This window comes from Mauremys reevesii, linkage group 5, assembly GCF_016161935.1.
Source record: "Mauremys reevesii isolate NIE-2019 linkage group 5, ASM1616193v1, whole genome shotgun sequence".
Taxonomy (NCBI): Eukaryota; Metazoa; Chordata; order Testudines; family Geoemydidae; genus Mauremys; species Mauremys reevesii.
Genome location: NC_052627.1, coordinates 72,274,140 through 72,292,798, shown reverse-complemented (window position 1 = coordinate 72,292,798; position 18,659 = coordinate 72,274,140). Strand labels below are relative to the sequence as shown.

At 37.3% G+C, this 18,659-nt stretch overlaps 1 long non-coding RNA gene across 1 annotated transcript in view; it reads left to right on the top strand.

Annotated features, from left to right (window-relative positions):
* The first annotated feature begins 1,231 nt into the window (after positions 1 to 1,231).
* LOC120405775 overlaps positions 1,232 to 18,659 on the top strand; it is a 33,459-nt gene continuing 16,031 nt past the window's right edge. Inside the window, exons 1-3 of the long non-coding RNA XR_005598858.1 lie at positions 1,232 to 1,263; positions 9,464 to 9,551; positions 11,922 to 11,973. This is a non-coding gene — a long non-coding RNA (uncharacterized LOC120405775). The remainder of the gene's footprint in view (positions 1,264 to 9,463; positions 9,552 to 11,921; positions 11,974 to 18,659) is intronic.

The window sequence follows — 18,659 nt, the reverse complement described above, 5'->3', positions numbered from 1 at the left end:
CCTGACGAGCACCTAAATTAAAATCTGAAACAAAAAATAAATACAAATCTTACATTAAAAAAGATGTAGGATGCAACAGACACACAGAGTAAGTGTGTGCACACAGGAAGTGAACATAAGGGATGATAATTACTACAAACCAACCTTTATTGCCAAGGCTTTTTCCTTTATCAATATACATCAGACATACTAGCAAAACAGCAAAGTTCTGTTGCTGGTGGAGGTAGGCCTGTTTCAGAAAAGTTCTGAATATTGCACATTTTGAACAATTATCTTCCACCAATTTAGGCACCAGGTCAGGTAGTTAGACTAACTGATAGTCTAATAATCCTAACCTCCAGAACTTGCATGTAAGGAACTAACAACATACAAATAGTCTGTAAAAACTTGAGATAATCACTTTCTGACTTCTGTCATGTTATCTCTTTGAATTCCTGGCTTCACTCTAAAAGCAGTCAGTTTGTTCATCTCCACCTAGAAAACAACTGCAGTTTTGTTTGTGGCATTGGTAGGAAAGACTAATGCATGAAAACATTTAAAACTAATGGAAAGCTAGTTTAACTACAGTATTAGAGCTGGGAAATTTGGCAACATTTTGGCAGCCCATTCTTAAGTGTGTGTGTAGTCACACTGAAGTTAATGGACATGTTCAAATTCTTTGGTAGATTGAGAAAATTAAAGCCCTAATCAGTGAGTCCATATTACCTCTCAATTTGTTGGGTACTGTTATAACTCCTAGAGGATGACGCCTACTTAATAATGAACTCCAGACTAATTTAATCTCTCGTCATTGTAGCAAGGTATACAGTGACCAAAGACCAAGCAAAAAAATAGCCCTCTGATGCTACAGAAGTGTAGAAGGTTCTAGGTACACATAGGTTAATGGCTCCCAGCTAAGTGGGAAAAAATGCATACTAGTGATTTTATGTGGCCTGAGTCCCTTTTCTAGGGCAAAATAATCCCTCAGTGAATAGCCAAGAGGTCATATCAAGTTAACTGCTTCTTTTTATATGATCTATGTATATTCTCTTGAGCCGTAATGTGGTAGACATATACCTCCTGCCTTTGAATGCAGCAAACAGGATTACAAGCAAAATAATGCATACATTTGCTATATTTTTATATTTGCTCTACATTGTGTCTCTTCTATTTTTCTAATTTTTTTTATTTTTGATCTTGAACATTAAAAACCAAAACAATGAAATCTGTGTCCCTATATGTTTTTTACAGCATCCCTATAACAAGACCACCCCACTTTCAGAGGTAAGAAAAAGCCATTAACCTTTGTGAATTTTCACAGTGGATGTTCACAGATTAATTTGCCACAGGTGTTTCTGTAATACGGTGCATGGGAACATTCACAGTGTCGCATAGCCCTTTCTCCTGTGGTGGTCTAGTCAGTACACTCTGGACTCTAATCTAAAACATGTAAGAATACCAGCTGGCTCAAGACTTTGTATATTGTGTTTTGTTATGCTGATTGTGCTACTTTGATGTGTTTCTTTGTTTTGCATATACATATAAAATTAGGAGAAAAACTTGAAGAGTCCATATGGGAGAACAGGAGACTCAAGACAACTTTTGGAACTGTCATTCTCCCACAGCAGCGGGGATTTTGCCATCAGAATTCGTACTACATGAACAGATGAAAGTGTCATGAGCAGTGAAACAATTTAGTCAAATCTACCCTCATTTACACCTACGCAACCCCTGCTGAAGTCAGCGGGGTTTCATAGATGTAGCTAAGGTCAGAATTTGGCCCATACTATCCTTATTTGTACATCTGTCATTCATTTAAGTTTGTTTATATTTGATTTTGAAGACATTCAAGGAGATGAGCATTAATACAAACATAATTAGACGTTAAGATGGGGATAGGACAAAGTAGCACTTAGTACAAAGAAAAGTATTTCAGGAAGAAAATCAGAAATTGTCTCTCATAGTAGATTGGGGCACTAAAGAGCCGACTTTGCAAATAATTAAAGGATCATTAAAATTACCCCAAAATATGAATATTACTGGTATTTATTACTCACTTACTTATAGAGTTCAGGGGAAATGTGTTAGAGAACGCCAATATCTTTAAATTAACCCGGGCTGGAATACAGTACACTAATAGAAAGGGATCTAAAACATCTAGTCGATTGGAATCAAAATTACGTATTGGTAGGATCAAATAATACAGGAACAATGGTAAGGTAATTAAGACTACAGACCTGAAACTTTGCAAGGAAGAAAAGATGCATCTTCAGGGTCTGACTGTCCTCTCACAGCAGTGCAAATTCAGAGTAGCTCTATTAAGTCAATAGAGTTATATCTGTTTTTAACTGGTGTAACCGAATCAGGCCTTTGTTTTAACTAATTAGGTGCAATGTCAGACTATAAATTCTGATTTCACTTAAATCAGTGTAAAACCAGACTAAATCTGGACTGTCATCATTGTAAATAATATTAGACTCTGTCCATGTCTTAAAATTAAAAATCAGACAGAATCTGTGTGAATGAAGAAACTGCAGGCAGTTCAAAAATGTACGCTTGCAGCTCAGATGCAGTTAACTCACTGCTGTTTGGTGTGGTCTTAAGAGAGAGCTTACAAATATTAATGTAATTTAGAACCGCCAAATTAAGAATTCAAAAGCCCAGCAGCTCGGTGCACAAAACTCTCCTGGATTCAATGCCCGCAGGCATCCAACTGTCAGCATGGTAAAACAGTGCATTTATTTGCATTTTAAACACAATGGCAATAATTAAGAACCACCTAGACCATTTCATTGTTGTAAGCCTCAGTTGCTTCTTACCCATCTCAGTTTTTTTAAATCAGTTTCAGAAGTTAAACCTAACTATAAATAAATTTCTCTAGACTATCCAAGCAGTTTTAAGATACCCCATGTATCAGCTGCTGCTACCAGAGATTTGTTCTGTCCCTTCTTCAATCATATTAGTAAGTGAAAAAGGCACTTTTTCAATCATTATTGCACTGATAAACTAATATCATTTAATGAGTTGGTTTGTCTGCTCCCACATCTCCGATACCTTAAATCACTATAGAAAAGAGCCTCTTGTATAATAATATAGAAAGAGGAAAAACAAATGTACCTGTTCTGAAATGTTAACTCCAGGAAAGATTTGTACTGAGAATTTATGTCATCCCTTAAATGAGAAACTGTAATCTCAGTTTGCCCCCATCCTCTCTTTGAGATAAGATTCCAAGCATTTCTCAGATAGTTGGGTATAATTTATTGTAGCCACACAAAAGTCAGATCTAAATCCTTTTGGACCCTGATGCCACAAAGCAGCCATTTAGAGTTCAAAGGGGGAAGGCCTACACATGCGATTAAGTTATCACTGTTGGGGCAACTGTAACCCTTGCTGTGCTTTTTCGGCTTCTGGTATCCTAAAGATTGTGTGTTGCACAAAAAAGCCCCCTCATAACTATTATATATATTTTTATTGCATAAATCACAGCAGTCACTGTGAAACACATTCAGTGAATTATTTCCTGCCACTAAAGGGGGGGAATTCAAAATCTTGTTTCCTGATGACTACAAACTTCTTTTGACAAACCTCCAGTGCCAAATGTGGTTTCCATTTGCTGTTTTGGGATTTATTTGTCTATGCCAAAGTTCAGGTGTGCCAGCTCTTTGTAATAAGCCATTTGGATGAAAGCTTGGCTAGCTCAAAGGATTCTGATGTATTTTATTGCTGCCTTTTAAGATTATTGTTCAGAAATACCAAGTCTAATTTTGAAATCAATTAGCCATGCAGTCTGATGAGGTGTTGGCCCAGCTCAGGTTCACACCCGCTGTCCACAGATTATTGTTAAATTGAGTCAGGTCCTTAGTGCTGCTCTGCTTGCTGGCATCTGGTATACACATGTTTGATGTCTTCACAAAATGCCGCTGATGGCTTAAATGGCAAGGCTCTAATGAAGAAATCCGAGCAAGTTTGCTCCTGTTTGCCAGCAAAACATGCCATTTACAGTACTCTGTAAAACTTTTCCCTCCTTTAACTCTTCCATTTCAAGAAAATATAAATCTTCCACGGGAGTTGGATATTAAACAGATGTGATGGGAAGAGAATTTAATTATCTACTATCAACAAATGAGAGAAAAATACCTTCTAATTCCTGTGTCTTCCCAACAATCATATTGCATGATATCATTCCCAGAAGTGTTGCCTCCAGAAGGGAATGACATCTTCCAGCATCAACCAATCAGCATTCCAGAAGGTGAAAATTCCACTTTCCTGGTGCAATACTTTTGGGAATAGTGCCAAAACCATGTGGAGACCCATGCTGTTCAAAAGGGGTGACAGGTTGTAAAACAATCCACTGGCCTCCACACATACTGATATGTGAGAATACACTGAGTTTTCCTCTCCCTTAGCATTACTGCAGTTTTGAAACTGGTCCATCACAAAGTGTCTCATGTTAAGCCAAACAATAAATGAATAAGTAAAAGGGTTATTTTCCATGATCACTCTATAGTCTGGGAAGCTTTCCTATAGTTTTTCTAGTTTTGTGCAGAAGATCTAAGACTACAATCTCTAAGTATCAGAGAGGTAGCCGTGTTAGTCTGGTTCTGTAGAAGCAGCAAAGAATCCTGTGGCACCTTATAGACTAACAGACGTTTTGGAACATGAGCTTTCGTGGGTGAATACAGTCTTGCATCCGAAGAAGTGGGTATTCACCCACGAAAGCTCATACTGCAAAACGTCTGTTAGTCTATAAGGTGCCACAGGATTCTTTGCTGCTTCTACAATCTCTAAGACACTTATAAATATGAATAAAAAACAACAACTTGGTGTTTATGGGAGTCAGGTGGCCAACTCTCATTGCCTGGGGTGCCTCTGAAAATCCCAATCTTAATTCTTCTAATTGGAAATATTGTGACAAATACAGCAGAATGAACAGATCAAATATCAATAAGAAGGATGGTCCAGTGATTAGGACCCTAGGTTAAGCCATGGAAGACCTAGGTTGAATCTCTGCTTTACCACAGATTTCCTGTGTGATCTTGGGCAAGTCACTGAAGTCTGTCTGTGCCTTGGAGATCCAGGCCCGGCCCCTGGACAATGGTCATTCCCTCCTCTGATTTCCTCTTTTTCTGCTTCTTCTACAGCACTCAAACTAACATTGTTTCCTGGTGATCTAATTGTATCCTATAGACCTAAACGTCCATAATATCTTCCCATGTAGAGCCTTCTCCTAGAAATTGCCAGCAGTCTGCTATTCTCTCTCATAGATGCCAACAACATGTATATATTAATTTGCCGATTGTATTTGTACATTCTTCTAGCATGGAGGGAAATATTCTAACAAGTTTCTGTAATTTTATCCCTCACTATTTATACTCACATAAACATATCTATATAAAATGTTTGCCTTAATTAATATAATGTGGCAATGATATCCACAAGTTGAATACATAGACTAGACGTGTTTTCTTTTTTCTGTCTTAAACTTGATGCCTTTTGAATTCATTACATGTTCCCTCACACTTGTGAGGAGTGATCTCACATGGCATTCCATGCTATTCACCACTCTACATGCATTTCTGTCGTATTGTCTTACTCCTTTCCAGATAAAACAGTCAGAGACAGATTCACTCTGATGGCACAGAACTGACCCCTGACAGTCAAGATGAAGGTCTGCAACATACTACTTTCATTTTCCACAGAGCACACAGACCTAATATGGCCATCACATAATTTTTAAAGGCATAGACTAATAATTCTATCAAAGCACCCAGAACGCTAATCTGCAGCACACTGGGATACAACCCCCCCGCCCTCCTCCCAAGAACGCTGCTCAATAAAGGTAGGTGTATGTGTGAATGATGAAGGATGTCCTCCTAAGAGGAACAGAAAGAGGCATGCAGGGAGCTGATGTGGAGCAGACTACCTGGAGTCTTTATTCCTCTTCCCATTGAAGGCCAAAGAGGACAGAGCACAAGAGAACCACAGCTGAGGAGAATTCTCTCTCCACCCCAACAATTAAGACTGTCAGAAACAAACATTTAAGACCGTGTAGGCCAAAGTTTAAAATGGATTCTTAAATTCCTGAAAACAGGGGGGTGACCAGAGTTCTTGAAATATCCTTACTCCAGACTGGCCAGAGCTTGTAAACAAAAATCCTTTCTTTAACATCCTGGAAGGTGTATTAAGGGAAACTGTATTATCTAGAATCCCATATCATTACAGAGGGCTGGAAAAAAAAACCCTGAAGTTCTGCCAAGCTTCCATTTCACTTAAATGATTCATAAATTCAATTTCAGATTGGGGGCCAAAATAAAGGTGTGCAAATGACAGCGGTTTGGCTGCCCCAGCTGTAACACTGGAATATTTAAACTAGTTTTCCTAGTTCCTGTTAGGTCTATTAAACACTGGAACTTTTTTTCATTAGGTTTATTTAGAGGTTTTTATGTTTTACTAGGATTATATTTATAGTTTTGGGTTAGTTTATATTTCACTTATGTCTAGTTATCTTATATTTAAGTAGGTTGTGATTCATATAGTGTGTACCATTGACATGATTCTGACAGACTCACTGATTGTCTTGTGATGTGCTAATAGTAGCACAAATATATTACTAGTAGCACAGCCAAATTACCATGGTTAAGGCTGTTTGCCATGAGAGCTTTCATCAAATTATATTTGGCAGACCACTGCTGGTGGAGTAAACTCTGATATAATTAATTATGCATGTAATATGTATATAACAAATGCATGAACCAAAACTAAATCATCCACAATTCTGGCAATTTTTGCAGAGTTCTTTTCATACAGTCTGACTGATGAAAAACAGGCTGGGCCTCAGGCACTTAAAATGCTCACCACCATGTGATGACCACCATTATAAGCATGGTTATGGTCATTAATATCTCTATCCAACAAAATGGTACAATGTACGCATCCCTAGTGCACAGTGGTATAAAATGAAAGTCCCAGTTTATTTCAATGGGCAAACTGCAATTCCAGTTACACTCCAGATAGAGAGAATTTGTTTTGTGGAAAAAAAAAATCCTTCACTGTTCCCTTTATGTTTATGGGACTGGCTTGTCTTAGAGCAGCCATCCAGTCAAGTCAGTATGAAAAACAGGTGCAGGGAGGTCTGGACATCGATTAGCTGTTGACATTTGATGGCAGAAGTAATATTTGAGAAAGAGTTAGAAGTCAGTCTCTCAAATGCTTTTCAATTCACCCTATCCCATTTTAATAGGTGTCAAAGATTTCCTCCTTTCTGTGGTTTCTGTAATAACTAGGCATAGCAAGGTAAATAAAGAGCATAAAGTTAGCCTTAACCTGACCCTGGTTACTTCTGCCAGTCCAGGCAGCACAGAATCTGCCTTTTGGGCCAGCTGTACAGCAATCTTCCTGCTGGCCACAGGAAATTATTTTTTGTTCTGAGAAAAATACATTTTTCTTTAACTCAGTTTCCATTCTGTGCTCTGCTTAACTCTTTTGTCTATTTTTCCTTTCCCCAGAAAGCTTCACTGGACATATTCTCTACTGTACAGAGGTAGTTTGCTTCCTGAGCTAGGAGACATTGCTTACCAGTCAGCTAGGATTTTGACAAGGATGCTGAACAAGGCTGCAAGCTATCAGTCCCAAATCCCTGCCACCAGGAGATTATTTTGTTGGTTTTGTTTTTTAAATCAGTCTGCAAACTGAAGCTGACAAGTGCTATCAACACGCAGCCATTATGAATAATCTTTGATTATCTGATCCCTCCCTTCCCACTCTGACGTGCTGCTGCCTGCTCACTTGTTCTCCCCTGAGTGTCCCTCCATCGTTCTTCTTGCTTTCATCTCACCCACATCAGACAGAATCTATCTCCCAGCATGTAGAAAGAGATGAAGTAGAGATCACTCATCCACACCCATAGCAAGAAGAAAAGGTTGATCCTAAAGTCTGCAGCAAGGCCCCCCATCATGGAAATTTTATGACATGTCAATGTTAGATCCTGAGGCAAAATGGAAACATAAGTTTTTATTCAATTACATATTCAAACAAATAATACAATCAATGCTGTTTTCTATAATTCAATAATGAACTCATTTTCTGAATAGTTTTCTCTACATCTCTTATTACCATAGAATTTCCAATATGCTACAGAAATCTGAAGGCCTCACTGCACTATCTAGGTCCAGTGTTCTGCAGAGTGCACAGGACCCTGGCCTTACCCATGATATAGTACTGTGCTTTTTGCTACTAGCCAGATCCTAATAGTTAATAAAATAGTAATAATAATAATAATAGTACTTTGCATTTCTAGACCACCTTTGATCTCAGGATCTCAGAGTGCTTTATAATTAATGAATTGAGCCTCATAACAACCACAGCTCAATTAGTCTGGCCTCAATAGTTCTTCATGGTTTGAACAGTACAAGACACTATTATTTTGTGCTGAACAGAATAATCAAACAGATGCCAGGAAGTAAGCAGTAAAAGGAAAAAAATTTTTAAAAAAATTAAAATAAATATTAATTTGCAACACATTCTCCATTGACCATCCTTGCTTTCTTTGTAGTGTGTGGCAAAACCTCATTGACATTAATGGGTGCAAACTTGGATCGCAAAGAAATAGAGAGTTAAAAGTTTATGTAGAAATGTACCAAGAAATGTAAGTTCTGTGATATTCATTTACCTCAAAATATATTTGAGTGTGTCTAGTGCAAGGAACAATGTGAAATTTCCACAAGAGCAAACTCCTATCTCTTCCATTATAAATGGCCTGTTGCACAACTGCCTGCCATTGAAATCTGCTTTAAAAAAAATCCACAGGTACAACACATAGGTTAGGTCATGCACAATCAATAGTCGTGACATTCAATATTAAGACTACAATTCTGTCTTTAACTCTCCTCACTGAACCTTATGAACAGCAGCAGCAGGGGTTAAAAATGTAGTGTCACCCTGAGTTGTGAATTCAATTGGTTTTATTGTTATGCCATGATATTTAACACTGTTTCTTTCATAAAATATAGGACTAATTCCTGAGACATTAGGGATATAAGTCATGTAAATGAAAACTTGTAAATTATGTCTGTAATCTATAAATCATACAACTGATTTGGGAATCAGTGCCTTATGGCTCAGAAGGTAATAATTGTTATTAACTCCCATTTATCAGTATAAAATTGGCTAATTTAACTGACTGATTTATAAATTGATACATTAAATTTAGTTCAATATCCTAATTTAAAAATGAGATCACATATGGATGTTCAAAAAATATTATATTCTGGTTGGTTGATGCTCAAAGCATGCCCTTATTAAGACAGATTGTCTCCTTTCCCTTGTCCTTTTAAGAGAAGGACAAAACAAATTATATATCTCATTCATTCCGTCTGACAGAAAAGCCATGTTTCCATATAATCCCCTCCTCCAGTAATATTGAATGCTTGGCTAACCACATCATTCATTCTCTTTTTAACCTCTATGATGTCATAATCTTTTGCAGCAATAAGTGCTGATTCCTTCCTGCAGACTTTTGGAAATCACACAGGGAGTCAGACTACTGAAGTGAAATCAAGCAATAAATCTACCAGGTAGGTTTGAGACAGAAGTTGGGAAGCGGAACAGACAAAGATTTTTGTATACATATTTCCATACTGTTCCTAAAGCACGTGGCAGGTCCCCTGAGACTTGGGGCATTCTGGTACAGGAGACTACAAATTTTGATATAGATCCATTTAAATCAAATTATAAACCCCAGTTTTTAATTAATTCAGTAAAAAAAATTAATACAATCAGCTCATTAGCCCATGTGTTATTTATTTTAGTATTAAGCTCTCCAGCGGAGAGATGTAAGACAGTTTTGAATTAGAATAAACACATTTGTTGGATGCTGATGTTAAAAGGAATGGTCGTGAGAGAATTAACAGTGCTGATGCTAAAGTCATCATCTTTAAGTTTCAGAATTAACACCCCCAGTCAGATGTGATCTTTTCAGAGCTATGTATTAGGTTGTCTATGGACCCAAGACGACAACATTGCACCAGTTTACGCTCAGTTCACATTTTCATGGGTTATGAATATAACTTGTGGATTAGAAACAATTTTTATTTTAAAATGAAAGCTCAGAATCTGGAGCACCATTCCACAGCAAAAGGTGGATTCCCCAGTAAGTATCCAGGCTGTGGAATCACACAATATGTGGACTTTTTCCCATAACAGTCAGACCCATCCAAGAACATGCTCTGAAATACAGGAAAATATGAAGGGATTATTCTCAGATAACCACACAAAACTATGGTCTGAAATTTAACACATCCCTTGTATATTTTACAACATCATCATCTATCAGGCAAGCCTATATCAAGACAACTCCTTGAAAAGCCTGGTATTCATTTGGTAAATCATAATGGCTCTTGGGGCCCTGTGTACTAGTTATGAGAGCTCAAGACAGAGCAATGGGAAAAATAGCTTTTCCTCGTCTAGCCAAGTTTTAAAGAAATAATTCAGTTGGATTTGGGACCTGGTCCATGACCTCTTTTGAGCAGAAGCCAGGGTGTATACTCTATGGTCCTTAGGAATTACCTAAGCACTCTCTTTCCAAATAGGTTCAATTTCTCATTTTTTAGCAGAGTGAAAACAAACAAAAATAACCCCCGCACAACACAGCCTTAATTTGTGGCCTGATCTCATATACACTGATGTAAATCATCTGAAGTCAATGCAGTAACACCAGAGTAAAACCAGTGTGAAATCAGAACTAATCCCTCCAATCCCATGATTCTATAATTACAGAACCACTTGAGGAACTGTAACTTAAACAAGAAGATAGCTTTAATAAATGTTGAAGAAAGAATTCAATCACCTGGATTTAAAATGCACATTCATTGTGTAGTATATTTTAGGAGCTAGGTGCATCATCTATGATACTAGTTTATTTTTTCTCTATCACTTTGTCTATGGTTTATACTGCATTCATCCTTTCTAGCCATGTGGTTCGCACCCATTTCCCTGGACATATGTTAAAACCAGAAAAAAGCCATTAAAAATACAACCTCAGTTTAAAGTAGTTGTTTTTAAGTATTATTCTTTATAAAAGAATTAATTGAAATACACTTCCTAATATTTCTGACAAAGAGATCTTATATGGCACAGAACAGGATTACATTATGAAAAGGAGAGTGTGGCATTTTCAGCAGAGAAAGATTGGAGGTTGAGACTGGTAGGTAAATGAGTAAGTAGTGATGAGTGACCTTCAAAAGGGTTGGTGGCTATCTGGGTGTTTATCTGAAGATAACCCAGACTGTTTTGGTCTAGAAAGCTCATGAAAAACAGGTCTATTTCTACCAGCAAGTAAGACAAAATTATTTCAGTTTGCAACAACTTCTGCTTTTTCATATGCAACCTTACAGCCAAATAATACTCTAATTTAAAGAAAGATAAATCTTGAGTAATACCACTAGCACCAATGGAGTTATTATTTATTTATACTGATGTAAATTGGAGCACAATTTAGCTCTTGGAAGGCTAGTTATGGGGAAAAGAAACATAATTCTGTGTAACCACAGCTTAGCAGCAGATGTCTAGCCCAGATTCAAAAGTGTCTCTTGTCCATGATCAGACAAAGCTGTTTCTCTAGTTTCACTCCACTACCAAATGTATAATTTAGTTGAACCATCCTTTCCTGTCCAATGATGGACATATGAAGATTAAAATATGGCCACTAATTATAAGGCTATATGAATTTACTGAGCATATTTCAGAGGTTGCGAATCATATTAGAAAAGCTGGAAAATCTGAAATTCAGTGTGAAGCTCAGGGGGTGCAAAAATACAGACTGAAACTGAAGAAAAAAATATACAAAACCCTGTTGATGTAAACCAACATTTTTTGCTGAACTCTAGTGTAATAACTATATAACACAAAATCAAAGTTTCAAATCCCAATGCCTTTTTATTTTGCAGGTGGAGTTCAGATCCAAATCTCAAGGACGCCCTTTGAAACTTCTAGCTTTGAGTAAGTTTTTAAATTTAGGTCAGGTCTAAAACCAGAAGGTCATTCTTTTCATGTTCCAGCTAGAGGGAACCAAAGTCTTGCAAGAACAGTCATAGACACAGGATTTCAACCCAAAATAGTTAAATTCTAGTCAACAAAGATATTTTCACTATGCAAGATGGTAGAAATCTTGTGAGATTAGTTGTAAATTGAGTTTCCCACAATTTGAGGTGGAAATCTCATGAGACCATCTGGTAACATCTATTGAAACTAAAATCTAGCCCTGATTTGCCCTGTAACCCAAACATTAGCCTAAAGCTAATTCAGATCTGGATTTGTATCCTGCCTCCTTTGTCCATTGCATGAACTGACTATCTTGATGAAAGAAGCCCTTGGACTCTTCTGTAAAGAAAGCAGAGGAACATTGTTGCTGAATAGGGTAAATTGTGATTGAGAAATAGTATTGAGATTTTCTTCTGATAAGTCCTGAAACCGTGAATTTTGTCAGCATAAATTTTGTCAGCACACCTTTTTAAGAAGCGCTTTTAAGAAGCGCTTTCCTGGCGATCTCTCCTATCAACAACACCTCACAAAAAATCCCAAGAAGGATTCAATTCACACCTACTTGTCCACAGATGAACGGAGAGACATTTTTGTTTCAGATTCTGGGTGGGATTTTCAAAAGTTCCTAAGCAATTTTGGAACACAAGTTGCATTGACTTTCCATGAGATTTGTGCTCAAATCATTTAGGTGTTTTTGAAAATCCCATTCTCTCTCACTCCTTTATTTTGCACAGTGCTTAGATACCAAACTGAAGAACATCTTAGATCTATCAATGGTAGATTATGAAATTGTGACTTTTCTAATTAGATTTGTTCATCCATGTATGTTCATTTCCAACATTAACATATTTCATGAGAATACAAAACTACAAAGCAATCATATCTGATATTTTTCTGTCCTATCAGCATAAACAAGGAACACCTCCCCATTCATAGTAAGTGATATTTTCTGAAAAAGAAAAGCTTTATTGAGATAATTTTCACATATACATTGACAGCTATGAAAAAGTCATCATTTGCCAACAAACACACAATGTTAATGGAGATGCTAGGGATTTATCCTCAGGGTTGGAAGAGGAAGTAACTGTCCTTTCTCTATTTTTGTAGCAACATAATTTTTCCCTGTCACCCAGGTGGATTACTTTCGGATCATTTTTTACTCTTTTTACCCATTTCACTACATATGCTAGCTATCGTATCCTGCAATTTCTTCCTCCACAACATTCAAGAATCTGACCTAATTCCTTTATGTGTCTATGGTTAAAACATTTATTCATACCCTCCCATTTATTCCCACCTTAATTACAGTAGTCTCTTTCTTTCTTTCTGCCATCCCCTCCAGTTCACTTAACACAGTACAGTGAAAATAATCCTCTTCTCCCTAGGCTCAATTCATTTACTCACCTCTTCTAATTCTCTCATTGTCCCTCCACCCTTACTAAACTTCTTTTCTACTGCTTTAAAAGCCCTACACAAGTCCATCTCATCTACATCTCTTCTTTTGTTTTCATCACACCCCTCTTCATTCCACCAGTCTCCTCACCATTTCTGTAGTTTCTTTGTCCTACTCTCATCATCTTGGTTTTTCCCATGCCACCCATATGCTTCCATATTCCAGTCTGCTCCCCGCTCCTCAATGTCTCCTTGCAAATCCTTCCTAAAAAAACACACTTCTTCCACATGGTCCACAAACAAGGTTTAGCAAATAATAAATATTGCTACAGCTGGAGCGGGAAACTCCATTATTTCAAAATTTGTTTTCATTCCAAATTGAAACAAAGCACTGAATTTTGAAATTTCATTTGAAACAGATTTTTGAAAGGAAAGAGAGTAGTAGTGTGCTCCCTTTCCTTTCCTTCTTCACAATCCATCTAATTCCCCAAACTTTCCATCTTTAATGTAGGTGAATCTTTCTGTTTGCTCAATGGTGCATAGTGCTCTTATGTTTATGCACACATCGGCTCTATAGATTTAAAGGACATATTCTCAAATGGTTATAACTTAGCTAAAATTGAAATGAATCTTTTCCAAACCAACCACAGGCACTGTGCCTGATAAACAGCTATGTCCATGTCAAGCTCAGTACTTCAGTTATTTTCACTATAATTTGTCTTAAAGTGCGACTAATTTTTTTTCAATTGATGAGATATATATTTTACCCCAATCTTATTGAATTCAAAGCATTGGGGGGATTTTGTTCAGTTAAAAAAAATCAAAAACCTTTGGGGAGACAGCCAGCATGTAAAATTTCAGTTAAAAAGGCAGGTATTTCAGAAGTTACCAATGTGTTGAAATGAGGGCTCACAACTAAAACTTGGGAAATGGTGCTATAAAGAACCACTATAGGAGTACATGCAAGACCTGTGCTCAGATATAAGTTCCTAACCAGAAAATAGTTCCCTGTGCCTTTAGGCCCTAATCCAGCAAGGGTGTACCTGCACACTCCAGCATCAGGTCCTTCAGTTATATAAGCTTTTTCTTTGAGTTTGCTTTACAAGAATCTAAGTTAAGCCCACTGAGATGAAAGCAGAGTTGCCTGTTCATTTCAGTGGGCTTTGGACGAGGTCCCAGGTGCACACTAAAGTATTAGAAGCACTAGATGTCCAAGCACTATATGTTGACTTGCCGGTACAAAGAACTTACCAAAAAAAAATTCTGGAACATATATATTGTAGAAGGTGAACAGCACTGGAAAAAATAAAAACAAGAACTTTCAAGCTCCAAGTGCAAAGCAAAACAGCTGCAGAGAAAGCAATTCACAAACCATTACCTTTGATCCCTCTTTTCCTTCTGAAAAGCAAATAAAATAGCATTAAAGCAATACTAAAGTAATAAAAATCAGGCACTCAAAAGCCAGAACATAACTGAAATATCAAGATTGTCCTAGCAATGTTTGCTCAAGCATCACAGTTCACAACCTGAACAAGCAGGGCAGCTCCACCCAGTTAGGCCAGGATTCAGCAAGTTACTTAAATACACACCTAGTTTAAATACAAAAATGTTCCTGTTGAAGTCAATGACACTACTCACATGCTTAAAGTTAGGCATGTTCTTAAAAAACTTGCTCCAGCAGGCCATACAGAATCAAGTCATCCCTTTCAGAAGGTGGTGATTTGGTCCTTTTCTTGATTAGTTACAATTAATTTTACCTCTACATTATGTTCTGTGTGAATAGTTCAAATTATTCTTGACAATATGGATTACTGAGTTTATAATGAATTTTGTTTGCCATATTCTGTCCATGGCCTTGCTGGGTTCCTTGTTTTGTATGTGAAAACTGTATAAGCTAACTTTGTGGAAATATGAATATATTACATTATTTGCATTTCATAGAATCTGTGTTCTCAAGGTAAAGTCCATGATGTACTTTTCCCCACAGTGATATATTTTAAATATCCTGATAATTACACCACTTAGAACCATAAAATACTAGCTGAACTCTGCTTCATTCTACCATAAGTAGAGTAGTAATCAACATTTCCCAGAAATAACAGTGACTCACCACAGAAAAGAATGAGCCAGGGATACAGCACGTCTTTATTTTAGAATACCAGACATTGCAGATTACCCAGTGAACAGTTAGTTTCTTATAAATGCCAGCATGTTCAAATCAAAAAATGATTTATTAGAAACAATAAAAATATCATGTTTCTCTATCACTTTTATAGAAAAAAGAAATTGATATTAATCAGGACAAGGACCAATTAGGATGATGGTTAATCGTAGTATAACTTCTGACCATCCTTCAAAAAATTGTCATCAATGTACTAAATGACTTTATAAAAAGCTATTTAACAGGAAGGTTAAAGCATAAATCTGGAAATGGCTCAAACACAAGCTTACATTATCCTTACAATACTTATACTAGAACCCTAACATTCATTTGTGTGTGTTTGTCTATATGTGTAGGTAGGTACCTCTCTCTTTCTCTCTTTTTATAGGCAGTGCAGGTAGCTACACCTATAGCTCGGATTGCCCATCACTTCCATTATAAAAACTGCTTTTAGTTGCTTGTAATTTTGCCTAACTTATTTTGCAAAACTTCCCCTGCAATTGCGCCTACCAACCTCCAGGGGACACTGTGATACTAGGCACAGGAAAGAGACTGGCAACTGTCTGTCTGTCTTGTGTCTCAAAGCTCCCCCTCCTGGTGTTGGGTTACCACGAAAAGGAGGGAGGAAATAACCTGACTTGGATGCAGAAGGGTGAGGAACGGGGCAGCGGTAACTGGGGATAGGAGCAGGAGCTAGGAGGGGGACGCAGGGGCAGAAGCCAGGAATAGAGGAAAATAAAATGGGGAGAAGGGTATAGCAGCAGGGGAGTGGGTCTATAAACTACTACAGAACACTCCCCTATACAACCTGGACTAGAACTCATTATTCACGAGTTTCAACATTGCTTTGCTGTTTAGCAAATAGCTGTGAAACCCACTGGCCAATTGTGCATCTTCATCCACCTCTAGTGGCAGGTGCATACAAAGGTTACAGTCTTTTACTGCTACCATTTACTCCCTTAGCATAAGGGGTAGAGAACTGTGTTGTGGATCAAAAGGTTCCAAACATGTTGATGACCATAGTGTGTGCGTGTGTGTGTGTGTGTATGTGTGGAGGGGGGGAAGATATGAAAACTGAGTAACAAAAGGAACTGGAATTGCTCATTTATGAGCATAAATTTGATCTAGTCGGTATTACTGAAACCTGATTCTCGTGTTACTGATTCCATAATTGAAATGTTCAAATCAATGGTTATAACCTATTTAGGAAGGATCAAGTGGGCAAAAGGAAATGTTCTTGAATACCTATGGATCAACGTCCTAACAGATAAAGCACAAGATGGGGTAGTAGCTGGTGTTTGCTACAGACCACCAAGTCACCCTAGGGAACAGGCTGACCAGCTCCTTACACACCTATCTAGAATGTGTAGGGGAAAAAGCTGTGTGATCATGGGAGACTTCAATCTGAACGACATATGCTGGTGGTCTCATGCTGCCAATACTAAGACATCCATGGAATTACTATGTGTTATAAATAACAATTTCTTAACTCAAGAAGCATTGCATCCAATGTATACTCAGTACATGGAAAAATAGTAAAATAAATTATTAAATAATCAATGTGTAAGTGCGCAGAGGATAAGAAAAATATAAACAATAGACAGCATGGATTGATCAAGAACAAATCATGCCAAATCAGAGTAATCTCCTTTGACAGAGGATTACTGGCCTAGTGGATAGGTGGAGAAGCAGTAGATGTGATGTATCTTGATTTTAGTAAGGCTTTTGAAATAGTTCCAGATGTCAAAATTAGGAACCCTAAGCAAACTAGGGAAATGTAGTCTATATAAAATTACTATAAAATGGGTGCACAAGTGGTTGAAAACCATACTCAAAGAGTAGTTATCAATGGTTCACTGTCAAACTGGGAGAGCATGTTTAGTGAGATCCTGCAGGGGTGGGTTCTGGATCTGGCACTATTCAATAATTTCATTAATGACTTGGATAATAGAGTGGAGAGCATATTATAAAATTTGTATATGACAATGCTGGGAGGGGTCACAAGTGCTTTGGAGGACAGGATTAGAATTCAAAACTGCCTACAAAAAATGAGAATTGTTCTGAAATCAACAAAATTAAATTCAATAAAGATAAGTGCAAAGTATTTCACTTAGGAAGGAAAAATCAATTGCAAAACAACTAAATGGGGAATAACTGATTAGGTGATGGTACTACTGAAAAGGCTCTGGGAGTTATAGTGGATCACAATTTGAGTATGAGTCTACAACATGATGCAGTTTGGAAGAAAAAAAAAGCTAATATTGTATTATCAGGAATGCTATATGTAGGACACGGGAGGTAATTGTCCCTTTCTATTTAGCATTGGTGAGGCCTCAAATGGAGTACCGGTGCCACACTTTAGGAAAGATGTGGGCAAACTGGAGAGAATCTGAAGGAAAGCAAAAAAAAAAAAAAAAGTGATGAAAGATTTAAGGAACATATGAGGAATGTTTAGTCTTGAGAAAAGAAGACTGAGGGTGGAACCTGATGATAGTCTTCAAATATGTTAATGGCTGTTATAAAGAGGACTGTGGTGTACTCTTCTCCATGTCCACTGAAGATAGGACATGAAGTAATGGGCTTAATCTGCAGCAAGGGATATTTAGGTTAGATATTAGGAAAACCTGTCCAACTACAAGGATAGTTAAGCTCTAAAGTAGGCCTCCAAGGGAGGGTGTGGAATCACCATCATTTGGAGGTTTTAGGAACAGGTTTAACAAATACCTGTCAGGGAGGGTCCAGGTTTACTCCCTTGTGCCTCAGCACAGTGCACTGAATTTGTAGACCTCTCAAGGTCTTTTCCAGCCCTAATTTTCTGTGATTCTATATTAGACCTCATCTTGACAGATAAAGAAGTGATCACAGATCTAAAAGTTAATCATAACTTAGGTACAAGTGATCATGACATGTTTACATTTATAATATGCAAACAGAATAAAGTCCTCATCAGAGATAAATATATCTTAGTTGGTGCTTTACAAAGGCCTATTTCACAAAGATGAAAACAATATGAGCCAAATCGGCTGGAAGGAAAAATTTAATCAGAAAAATGAGAAAGATAATTGGGAATTGTTTAAGAAAACTTGCCAGA